This window comes from Somniosus microcephalus, chromosome 2 (genome assembly GCF_052327205.1).
Source record: "Somniosus microcephalus isolate GS21.2 chromosome 2, FLI_Smic_1.0, whole genome shotgun sequence".
Taxonomy (NCBI): Eukaryota; Metazoa; Chordata; class Chondrichthyes; order Squaliformes; family Somniosidae; genus Somniosus; species Somniosus microcephalus.
The window spans coordinates 70,599,632-70,612,893 of NC_140988.1; positions in this window are offsets into that span (position 1 = coordinate 70,599,632).

Sequence of the window (13,262 nt, forward strand, 5' to 3'; positions counted from 1 at the left end):
TGGTCTCACCAATACCCTGTACAGTTGCAGCAGGACTTCCCTACTTTTATACTCCAACACGGTGGCATAGTGGTTAGCACTGTTGCCTCACAGCGCCAGGGACCCAGGTTCGAATCCGGCCTCGGGCGACTGTCTGTGTGGAGTTTGCACATTCTCCCCGTGTTTGCGTGGGTTTCCTCCGGGTGCTCCGGTTTCCTCCCACAGTCCAAAGATGTGCGGGTTAGGTTGATTGGCTATGATAAATTGACCCTTAGTGTTAGGGGGATTAAATACGTGGGGTTACGGGGATAGGGTGGGATATGTGTTGGTGTAGGGGTTACGGGGATCGGGTGGGATATGTGTCGGTGCAGGCTCGATGGGCCGAAATGGCCTCTATCTGCACTGTGGGGTTTCTGTGATTCTGTGAAATAAAGGCCAACATTCCATTTGCCTTTTTGATTACTTGCTGTACCTGCATGCTAACTTTTTGTGTTTCATGTACAAGGATCCCCAGGTCCCTCTGAACTGTAGCATTTTGTAATCTCTCTCCATTTAAATAATAATTTGCCTTATTATTTTTCCTGCCAAAGTGTATAACCTCGCACTTTCCCACATTATACTCCATCTGCCAAATGTTTGCCCACTCACTTAGCCTGTCTATAACCCTTTGCAGGTTCTTTGTGTCCTCTGCCCAACTTGCTTTCCCACCCATCTTTGTATCATCCGCAAACTTGGCTACATTACACTCGGTCCCTTCATCCAAGTCATTAATGTAGATTGTAAATAGTTGAAGCCCCCAGCACCGATCCCCGTGGCACCCCACTAGTTACCGTTTGCCAAACGGAAAATTACCCATTTATCCTGACTCTCTGCTTTCTGTTAGTTAGCCAATTCTCTATCCATGCTAATATATTACCCCCAACTCCGTGAGCTCTTATCTTATGCAGTAACCTTTTATGTGGCACCTTATCGAATGCCTTCTGCAAATCTAAATACACCACATCCACTGGTTCACCTTTGTCCACCCTGCTCGTTACCTCCTCAAAGGACTCCAGCAAGTTTGTTAATCATGATTTCCCTTTCATAAAACCATGCTGACTCTGCTTGACTGCATTATGATTTTCCAAATGCCCTGCTACTGTTTCCTTAATGAAGGACTCCAGCATTTTCCCAACGACAGATGTTAGGCTAATTGGTCTATAGTTTCCTGCTTTCTGTCTCCCTCCTTTCTTAAATAATGGTGTTACATTTGCAATTTTCCAATCCGCTGGGACCTCTCCAGAGTCCAAGGAATTTTGGTATATTGCAACCAATGCATCCACTATCTCTGCAGCCACTTCTTTTAAGACCCTGGGATGCAGGCCATCTGGTCCAGGGGACTTGTCATCTTTTAGTCCCATTATTTTACCAAGTACTATTTCCTTAGTGATAGTGATTGTCTTTAGTTCCCCCTCCATGTGGCCCCTTGATTATCCATTACTGGGATGTTGTTGGTGTCTTCTACCGTGAAGATAGATACAAAATATTTGTTCAGAGTCTCTGCCATTTCCCCGTTCCCCATTATTAATTCCCCAATCTCATCCTCTAAGGGTCCAAAATTTACTTTAGCTACCCTCTTACTTTTTTTATACCTGTAGAAGCTCTTACTATCTGTTTTAATATTTCTTGCCAGTTTACTCTCATAATTCATCTTCTCTCTCTTCATTATTTTTTTAGTCATCCTTTGCTGGTTTTTAAAAATTTCCCAATCCTCTGGTCTCCCACCAATCTTGGCAACATTGTATGTCTTCATTTTCAATTTGATACCATCCTTTACTTCCTTCATTAGCCACGGATGGTGCTCCCTTCTCTTAAAATCTTTCTTTCTCACTGGAATATATTTTTGTTGAGAGTTATGAAATATCTCCTTAAATGTCCGCCACTGCATTTCAACTTTCTTACCCTTTAATTTATTTTTCCAGTCCACTTTAGCCAGTTCTGCCCTTATGCCACTGTAATTGCCTTTGTTTAAGATCAGGACACTGGTTTGAGATACAACTTTCTCACCCTTCAACTGAACTTGAAATTCAACCATGCTATGATCACTCTTTCCTAGAGGATCCTTTACTATGAGATCATTTATCAATTCTGTCTCATTACATTGTACCAGATCCAAGATAGCCTGCTCCCTGTTTGGTTCCATTTCATACTGTTCTAGGAAACCATCCTGGATGTACTCTATGAACTCCTCCTCAAGGCTACCACTGCCAATTTGAATTGTCCAATCAATATGGAGATTAAAATCACCCATTATTATTACTGTATCTTTTTTACATGCATATATTATTTGTTGATTTATACTCTGTCCAATAGTATTGCTACTGTTCGGGGGCCTGTAGACTACGCCCAACTGAGACTTTTTCCCTTTATTATTTTTTATCTCCACCCAAACCGATTCTACATCTTGATTTTCTGAGCCAATATTACTTCTCACCACTGCACTGATCCCATCCTTTACCAACAAAGCCACCCCACCTCCCTTTCCTTTCTGTCTATCCTTCTGAGTTGTCAAATACCCTGGAATATTCAGTTCCCAGCCCTGATCACCTTGCAACCACTTCTCTGTAATGGCTATCACATCATACCCATTTGTATCTATTTGTGCCGTCAACTCATCTATCTTGTTACGAATGCTGCATGCATTCTGATATAGAGCTTTTAACTTTGTCTTTTTACCATTCCTCCTTGTTTTGGCCCCATTTTCTGTTGCACTCTTATTTTTAAACATTCTGTCCCTTCCTGTCACACTCTGGTTATTATTTCCCCCATCTCTATCCTGCTCTATTGCTTTCTCATTTCTCATTGACTTTTTTAATTCCCGCTCACCTGGATCCTTACCCCCACTATTTAGTTTAAAGCCCTCTCTACAGCCCTAGTTATTTGATTCACCAGGATTCTAGCCCCAGCATGGTTCAAGTGAAGCCCGTCCAAACGGAACAGCTCCCTTTTATCCCAGTACTGGTGCCAGTGTCCCACAAATTGAAACCCATTTCTCCCACACCAGTCTTTGAACCACTCGTTCATTTCTCTGATCTTATTATTCCTATACAAATTCGCTCATGGCTCAGCTAGGACCCCAGTGACATTTGAAGTACCTATTCAGCTGGGCGCCCAACACGCTGTTTCATTGATTTTCTTGGTACACTGGGTTCTGACTTGCTAATATGAAGGGCATGAACAGACTGAAGTTGAGTTGGCTTCAGATGATTATATTTTCCACCATTTTGATGCAGATAACAGATTTCTTATAAGTGATCCTTGGTTCTCTTGTTTTACTGTTTATGGACACTCTAAATATATTTTACAATTGCAAAGCTAAGCTATTCTTATCAGATGTGTTTTTTTTAATTTGTTCTTGGGATGTGGATAACTGCTGGCAAGGCTACATTTATTGCCCATCCCTATTTTCCCTGAGGTCAGTTGCGTGCGGGCCACGTGGCGGGTCGGAACCCTATTGTTCTAATGATCCTGCTCCTCAGAGTGACTTGCAGTTAATGGAGCCTATTAAGGCAGACATGTGTCTTTCCCGGCCCTATTAAATGGTGCGGGTCTGATGATGTAATCGATGACTCATTTTCCAGCAGGGAGATTTAAAGCAGCCTTGGCCACATTGCATTTAAACGTTGATCTAGGAGTGTGCCGGGAGGATATTGAAGGATCTTCTTATTGCTCACTCATCAAAACATGACAGAGGGCTGCACCCAGGTTCTCGGATGACTCTATACATATTCTTGTGGAGGGTGTCAGAGCATGCAGGGAGGTCCTCTTCCCTGCTGATGGACAGATGAGACCTCTCCAAGAGACGAAAAGAGCCTGGCTCCAAATAGGATGTGAACAGCAGGGATGTGGTGAGGATGACCTGGGTGCAGTGCTGGAAGTGCTTCAATGATTTCATGAGATCAGGAAAGGTGAGTGCAAAGACACACTCAACTTCATCCTGCTGTGCCTCTCATCACATCCCCATCACAACAGCATCAATATATGTCCTACGACTTGAAAATAATATTGGAGGTAATGGCGTTCCCATGATCGCATGTTCTTGACCTTCTCAATGGTACAATGGTACAATTAACGGGGTTGGGAGGTGCTGTTCAAGTAAGCTTCGTGAGTTGCTGAAGTGCATCCTGTAGATGGTACATAGTGAAGCCACAATGTGCTGGTAGAGAGGTGATTATTTAGTCCAGTGGAGGGGTGCCAATTAAGCAATGTGCTCTTTCCTGAATGATGCTGAGTTTCTGGAATGATCTTGTCACTACACCAGGCAAATGCATGTATTCCATTATACTCAACAATGACAATTTAAATTTATATAGCACCTTTAATATAGTTCGGCAATGGCGGCAGGCGGGCGGATCTGCGAGCGACGAGGCGGCTGAGCGTCGGTGGTTAAAAGCGACTCCGAGACCAGGTAGGCCTCAGAGCAGTGGCGGCAGGTGGGCGGACCTGCGAGGGACGAGGCGGCTGAGCGGCGCCGGTTTAAAAAGTGGCTCCGAGACCAGGTAGGCCTCAGAGCAGCAGCGGCAGGCGGGCAGACCTGCGAGGGACGAGGCAGCTGAGCGGCGGTGGTTTAAAAAGCGGCTCCGAGACCAGGTAGGCTTACTAATCTGCAGTCTCCGAGCTCAGAGGGAGGGAGAGAAGTAAAAAGTAATCGAAGTGTGACGTCACCAGAAAGCAGGTAAGTGATTGGTTGGTGAGTATTCCTCTCTTTTTAAACTTTAACTCTGTGGTTTACAGTTTCTAAGGTCTCTCTGGTGTAGCGGGGACTGTTGGTAAGCCATTTAACTGTAGTGTAATTGATGAGATTGATTTGATTTAATTTAATTTCAATTAATTAAAGGGTAAGTCATGGCAGGACAGCCCGGCCACATGGTATGCTCCTCCTGCGCTATGTGGGAACTCAGGGACACTTCCTGTGTCCCTGACAACTACATGTGCAGGAAGTGTATCCAACTGTAGCTACTGACAGACCGCATTGCGGCACTGGAGCTGCGATTGGATGCATACTGGAGCATTCACAATGCTGAGGACGTCGTGAAGAGCATGTTCAGCGAGTTGGACACACCGCAGGTAGAGGTTGGACAGGCAGAAAGGGAAGGGGTGACCAACAGGCAGAGTACTAGGCGCAGGCAGGTAGTGCAGGGGTTCCCTGTGGACATCCCCCTCTCAAACAGATACACCACTTTGAGTACTGTTGAGGGGGTTGGCTTATCAGAGGAAGGCAGCAGCAGCCAACTTCCTGGCACCAGGGGTGACTCTGCTGCACAGGACGGGAGGAAAAAGAGGGGTAGAGCTATAGTAATGGAGGATTCTATTGTAAGGGGAATAGATAGGTGTTTCTGCAGCCGCAAACGAGACTCCTGCATGGTGCGTTGCCTCCCTGGTGCAAGGGTCAAGGATGCCTCAGCGTGGCTGCAGAACATTTTGGAAGGGGAGGGTGAACAGCCAATTGTCGTGGTGCATATAGGTACCAACGATATAGGTAAAAAAATGGGATGAGGTCCTAAAAGCTGAATAAGAACATAAGAAATAGGAGCAGGAGTAGGCCATACGGCCCCTCGGGCCTGCTCCGCCATTCAATAGGATCATGGCTGATCTGAATCTAGACTCACGTCCACTTCCCTGCCCTCTCCCCATAACCCCTAATTCCCTTATCTGCTAGGAAAATGTCTATCTCCATTTTAAATTTATTTACTGTTGCAGCTTCCACAGCTCTCTGGGGTAGCAAATTCCATAGATTTACTACCCTCGGAGTGAAGAAGTTTCTCCTCATCTCAGTTTTGAAAGGGCAGCCCCTTATTCTAAGATTATGCCCCCTAGTTCTAATCTCACCCATCAGTGGAAACATCCTCACCGCATCCACCCGGTCAAGCCCCCTCACAATCTTATATGTTTCGATAAGATCGCCTCTCATTCTTCTGAACTCCAATGAGTAGAGTCCCAACCTACTCAACCTTCTCTCATACGTCAACCCCCTCATCTCTGGAAGCAACCGAGTGAACCTTCTCTGAACCGCCTCGAGAGCAAGTATATCACAGAATCACAGAATCACAGAAACCCCACAGTGCAGGTAGAGGCCATTTTGGCCCATCGAGCCTGCACCGACACATATCCCACCCGATCCCTGTAACCCCTACACCAACACATATCCCACCCTATCCCCGTATTTAATCCCCCTAACACTAAGGGTCAATTTATCATAGCCAATCAACCTAACCCGCACATCTTTGGACTGTGGAAGGAAACCGGAGCACCCGGAGAAAACCCACGCAAACACAGGGAGAATGTGCAAACTCCACACAGACAGTCACCCGAGGCCGGATTCGAACCCGGATCCCTGGTGCTGTGAGGCAACAGTGCTAACCACTATGCCACTGTGCTGCCCTTTATTTAAATTTCTTAAATATGGAAACCAAAACTGCACGCAGTATTCCAGGTGTGGCCTCACCAATACCCTGTATAACTGCAGCAAGACTTTCCTGTTTTTATACTCCATCCCCCTTGCAATAAAAGCCAAGATTCCATTGGCCTTCCTGATCACCTGCTGCACCTGCATACTAACTTTTTGTGTTTCATGCACCAGGACCCCCAGATCCCTTTGTATTGTAGCACTTTGCAGTTTCTCTCCATTTAGATAATAACTTGCTCTTTGATTTTTTGTGCCAAAGTGCATAACCTCACACTTTCCAACATTATATTGCATCTGCCAAATCTCTGCCCACTCACTTAGCCTGTCTATGTCCTTTTGCAGGTTTTTTATGTCCTCCTCACTCACTGCTTTCCCTCCCATCTTTGTATCGCCGGCAAACTTGGATATGTTGCACTCGGTCCCTTCCTCCAAATCGTTAATATAGATTGTAAAGAGTTGGGGTCCCAGCACTGACCCCTGCGGAACACCACTAGTTACTGATTGCCAGCCCGAGAATGAACCATTTATCCCAACTCTTTGTTTTCTGTTAGATAGCCAATCTTCCACCCATGCCAGTATATTACCCCCAATCCCGTGATTTTTTATCTTGATCAGTAATCTTTTGTATGGAACCTTGTCAAATGCCTTTTGGAAGTCCAAATACACTACATCCACTGGTTCCCCTTTATCCACCACTTTATGTTACATCCTCAAAGAATTCGAGCAAATTTGTCAAACATGACTTCCCTTCGTAAAACCATGCTGACTCTGTCCTATTAAATTATGTTTATCCAAATGCTCTGTTACTGTTTCCTTAATAATGGACTCCAACATTTTGCCAACCACAGGTGTTAGGCTAACTGGTCTATAGTTTCCAGCTTTTGTGTCTACTTCCCTTCTGAAATAAGGGTGTTACATTAGCAGTTTTCCAATCTGCCGGGACCTTTCCTGAGTCCAGGGAGTTCTGCAAAATGATCACCAATGCATCCACAATCCCTACCGCCACTTCTCTCAAGACCCTAGGATGTAGGCCATCAGGTCCGGGGGATTTATCCGCCTTAAGTCACATTATTTTACTGAGTACCATCTCCTTAGTGATTTTAATCGTGTTTAGCTCCTCCCCCCCATATCGGGAGTTAGGAGGTAAATTTAAAAATAGGACCTCAAAGGTAGTAATCTCAGGATTGCTACCAGTGCCACGTGCTACTCAGAGTAGAAATAGAAGGATATTTCAGATGAATACGTGACTAGAGGAATGGTGCCAGGGGGAGGGATTCAAGTTCCTGGGACATTGGAACCGGTTCTGGGGGAGGTGGGACCAGTTCAAACCAGACGGTTTGCACCTGGACAGGGCTGGAACCGATGTCCTAGGGGGTGTGTTTGCTCGTGCTCTGGGGGAGGGTTTAAACTAAGATGGCAGGGGGTCGGGAACCTGAGCAGGGGGACAGAGGAAAGGGAAACAAGGATAAAAGCAAAAGAAAGGAAGGAGAAAAACAAAAGTGGCAGTCAGAGAAATCAATGGTTTAAATCAAACATGGCCACAGTAATTAATCATTCTAATAGGTCTAAGAGCATTAAAAAAATAAGCCTGAAGGCTTTGTGTCTTAATGCGAGGAGCATTCGTAAAAAGGTGAATGAATTGGCTGCGCAAATAGAGGTAAACGAACATGATTTGATTGGGATTACGGAAACGTGGCTCAAGGATGGCCAAGGCTCGGAACTCAAAATCCAGGGGTATTCGATATTCAGGAAAGATAGGCAAAATGGAAAGGGAGGTCGGGTAGCATTACTGGTTAAAGAAGAGATTAACACAATTGTAGAATCTGTAGGGGTAGAATTGAGAAATACCAAGGGGCAGAAAACGTTAGTGGGAGTGGTATATAGACCTCTAAACAGTAAGGCAGAGGTTGGGGATGGCATTAAAAGGGAAATTAAAGAAGCATGCAATAAGGGCACAGCAGTCATCATGGGTGACTTTAATCTACATATAGATTGGGCTAACCAAATTAGTAACAATGCTGTGGAGGAGGAATTCCTGGAGTGTTTACGGGATGGTTTCCTGGGCCAATATGTCAAGGCACCAACCAGAGATCAGGCCATCTTAGACTAGGTATTATGCAACGAGAAAGGATTAATTAGCAATCTTGTTGTGCGAGGCCCCTTGGGTCGGAGCGATCATAATATGATCGAATTCTTCATTAAGATGAAGAATGAAGTAGTTGACTCAGAGATTAGTGTTCTAAATTTAAATAAAGGAAACTACGATGGTCTGAGGTGCGAGTTGGGTAGGATTGATTGGGGAAAGTCACTCAAAGGGCTGACGGTGGATAAGCAATGGCAAACATTCAAAGACTGCACAGATGAACTACAGAATTTGTTCATTCCAGTTTGGCACAAAAATAAAACAAAAAAGGGTACTCAACCGTGGCTAACAAGGGAAATTAGGGATAGCATAAGATCCAAGGAGAGGACATATAAATTGGCCAGAAAAAGCAATAATCCTGAGGATTGGGAGCAATTTAGGATTCAACAAAGGAGGACAAAGGGATTAATTAAGAAGGGGAGAACAGAATATGAGAGTAAGCTTGCAGGGAACATAAAAACTGACTGTAAAAGCTTTTATAGATATGTGAAGAGAAAAAGATTGGTGAAGTCAAGCGTAGGTCCCTTGCAGTCAGAATCACGGGAATGTATAATGGGTAACAAGGAAATGGCTGACCAACTAAATACATATTTTGGTTCTGTCTTCACAAAGGAGGACACAATAACCTCCCAGAGATGCCGGGGAACATAGGTTCTGATGAAAGGGAGGAACTGAAAGAAATCAGTATTTTTAGGGAAATGGTGTTAGGGAAATTGATGGGATTGAAGGCCGATAAATCCACAGGGCCTGATAATCTACATCCTAGGGTTCTTAAGGAAGTGGCCCTAGAAATAGTAGATGCATTGCTGATCATCTTCCAACATTCGATGGAATCTGGAACAGTACCCATGGATTGGAGAGTAGCTAATGTTACCCCACTATTCAAAAAAGGTGGTAGAGAGAAAATGGGGAATTACATCAGTACTGTACTGTACTGACATCAGTAGTGGGGAAAATGCTAGAGTCCATTATAAAAGATAGCAGAGCACTTGGAAAACAGTGACAGGATCGGACAAAGTCAACATGGATTCACAAAAGGTAAATTGTGCTTGACTAATCTACTGGAATTTTTTGAGGATGTAACTGGTAATTAGATAAGGGAGAACCAGTGGATGTGGTGTATCTGGAGTTTCAGAAGGCCATCGATAAGGTCCCGCATAAGAGATTAGCATGTAAAGTTAAGGCACGTGGGATTGGGGGCAAGGTATTGACTTGGATAGAGAACTGGTTGGCAGACAGAAAGCAAAGAGTTGGAATAAATGGGTGCTTTTCCGAGTGGCAGGCAGTGGCTAGTGGGGTACCGCAGGGATCGGTCCTTGGACCCCAGCTATTTACAATATATATTAATGATCTGGACGAGGGAACTAGATGTAATATCTCCAAATTTGCAGACGACACGAAGCTGGGTGGGCGTGTGTGCTGCGAGGAGGATGTCGAGAAACTCTAGGATGATTTGGACATGTTGGGTAATTGGGCAGAAACATGGCAGATGCAATATAACGTGGATAAATGTGAGGTTGTCCACTTTGGTGGCAAAAACAGGAAGGCAGATTATTATCTAAATGGCAATAGATTGGGAGAAGGGGAAGTGCAACGAGACCTGGGTGTCCTTGTGCACCAGTCGCTGAAGGTAAGCATGCAGGTGCAGCAGGCGGTTAAGAAGGCAAATGGTATGTTGGCCTTCGCAGCAAGAGGGTTTGAGTACAGGAACAAGGATGTCTTGCTGCAGTTGTACAGGGCCTTGGTGAGACCACATCTTGAGTATTGTGTGCAGTTTTGGTCGTCTTATCTGAGGAAGGATGTTCTTGCCATGGAAGGAGTTCAGCGAAGATTCACCAGGCTGATACCTGGGATGGCAGGAATGACATATGAGGAGAGATTGAGTCGATTGGGCTTGTACTCGCTGGAGTTTAGAAGAATGAGAGGTGATCTCATTGAAACTTATAAAATTCTGACAAGACTGGACAGACTAGATGCAGGAAGGATGTTCCCGATGGTCAGGGAGTCCAGAACCTGGGGACACAGTCTAAGGATAAAGGGTAGACCATTTAGGACAGAACTGAGGAGGAATTTCTTCACCTAGAGAGTGGTGAACCTATGGAAATCTCTACCACAGAAGGCGGTGGAGGCCAGTTCATTAAATATATTAAAGAAGGAGTTGGACATATTTCTTAAGGCTAAAGGGATCAAGGGGTATGGGGAGAAAGCAGGGACCGGGTACTGAATTTGGATGATCAGCCATGATCGCATACCTACTAGTGGAAGAGAGAAATTGCATAACACTAGCGGCACACTATGTTACAGCTTGCCATAAACAGAGGGACAACCAGTAAATATAAGAAAAGAGTATATATAAATTATATGAAAGTATATTTATACACTCAGGGATATATCTGTTTATACACTGTATGGATAGATCGGTATTTTTGTGAACAAACATGAATGTTTTCTGATGCTTTGGCAACATAAGATGTAACTTGTCATGCCAATAAAGCGATTTGAATTGAATTGAATTCACAGAATCACAGAATCACAGAAACCCCACAGTGCAGATAGAGGCCATTTCGGCCCATCGAGCCTGCACCGACACATATCCCACCCGATCCCCATAAACCCTACACCAACACATATCCCACCCTATCCCCGTAACCCCACTTATTTAATCCCCCTAACACTAAGGGTCAATTTATCATAGCCAATCATCCTAACCCGCACATCTTTGGACTGTGGGAGGAAACCGGAGCACCTGGAGGAAACCCACGCAAACACGGGGAGAATGTGCAAACTCCACACAGACAGTCACCCGAGGCTGGATTCGAACCCGGGTCCCTGGCGCTGTGAGGCAACAGTGCTAACCACTATGCCACTGTGCTGCTGAATTGAAATTGAATGGCGGAGCAGACTCGAGGGGCCGAATGGCCTACTCCTGCTCCTATCTTCTATGTTTCTATGTTTCTATGTACCAGGTCCAAAGGTGCTTCACAGGAGCGTTATCAAACACAATTTGACACATAAAGAGATATTAGGACAGATGACTAAAAGCTTGGTCAGAGGTAAGTTTTAAGGAGCATCTTAAAGGAAAAGAGAGAGGTAGAGATTTTTAGGGAGGGAATTAAGGAGCTTAGGGCCAAGGCAGCTGAAGGCACGGCCACCAATGGTGGAGTGATGAAATTCAGGGATGTGCAATAGGCCAGAATTGGAGGCACAGAGAACCACATAAGGGAATATTAGGGCAGATGACCAAAAGCTTGGTCCAAGAGATAGGTTTTAAGAAGGGTCTTAAAGGAGAAAAGCGTGGTAGGGAGGCGGACAGTTTTAGGGAGGGAATCCCAGAGCTTAGGGCCTCACTTGAGTAATTGGTGATGAGGCTTTGAGGGATCACATTAAAGAGTACCCAACCACTGCCCTGCTCTTGTAGCTACAATGTTTATTATGGCTGAACCAGTTAAGCTTCTGTGTTGGGTCAGTGGTGATCCCAACATGGTGGTAGTTGGGTATTCAGCGAAAGTTGTACCATTGAAGGTTGGGGGGTTTTGGTTTGCTTTTTCTTGTTGAAGATTGTCGTTGCCTGGCATTTGCTTGGCTTGAATGATACTTACTGTTGAGTCTGTGTTTTCAAATGCAGTTATACTGAATAACAGGACACAGACTACAGAAGTAAGTAAACAGGTCTTTAGTGATTGAGGGTCAGGGCTGAACTGAGATACACTTTGCTCCGCAGGGTTTATATACCGGTGTGGTTACCACCGGTACTACAATGTACAGGAGCCATCAAAAAGTAGTCCATCACCTTAAGGTATCCTCTTAAGGTAGTACAGGTTACATACACTACAATTCCTCCCCTTTTAGCTTAACAGTGTACACCCCAAATTAAACATTACATGGATAACATATATACAATTTACACACAAGAACTGTTCAAAGATTCAGTCTCTGAGGAGGCCTCCTGATCCGGCCCGGATAACGCCTTTCAGGGGTCTCTGGTTCTCGCCTGGCTGAGAATGCTGGTAACAGTGGTTCGCCATGTGCTGGCCATCCCTTCACTGTCAAGTCGTAGACCCGAGACAGTGTCGGGTCATTTCGGGTCTCTCTCTCAATACCCGCATTGGTGACTGGTAAGCATTCGATGATGGTCGAGTGAAATATCTCAACAGGGTCAACTGCCGGTGCCTCTTCCGCTGTAGGTAGTGGCAGGCGCGACAGCCCATCAGCATTACCATGTTGCTTTGTACCTTTGAATTCAATATCATATTGACGTGCCCCTAGGAAAAGGGACCATCTCTGAAGCCTCTGCGCCATCATTACCGGAACACCCTTTTAGGGTTGAAAATGAAAACCAACGGCTGGTGATCTGTCAGCAGCGTAAACTTTTGGCCTTGCAGGTAATGGTTAAATTTCTTAACTCCCCACACGAGGCTGAGAGCCTCCCTATCTATCTGAGCATAGTTGCGCTCAGCGGAGATCAATGATCTGAATGCGAAAGCGACTGGCCTTTCCGAGCCATCTGGAAACTTATGTGAGAGCACTGCCCCGATACCATATGGAGAAGCATCACAAGCTAAGCGAATAGGCAGCGTTGGGTTAAAGTGAGCCAACACTTCCTTAGAGGTGAGCAGTGCCTTGCTCTTTTGAAAAGCCCGCTTACAATCATCGCTCCACTTCCATGGTATTCCCATTTGCAAAAGAGTCTTTAGC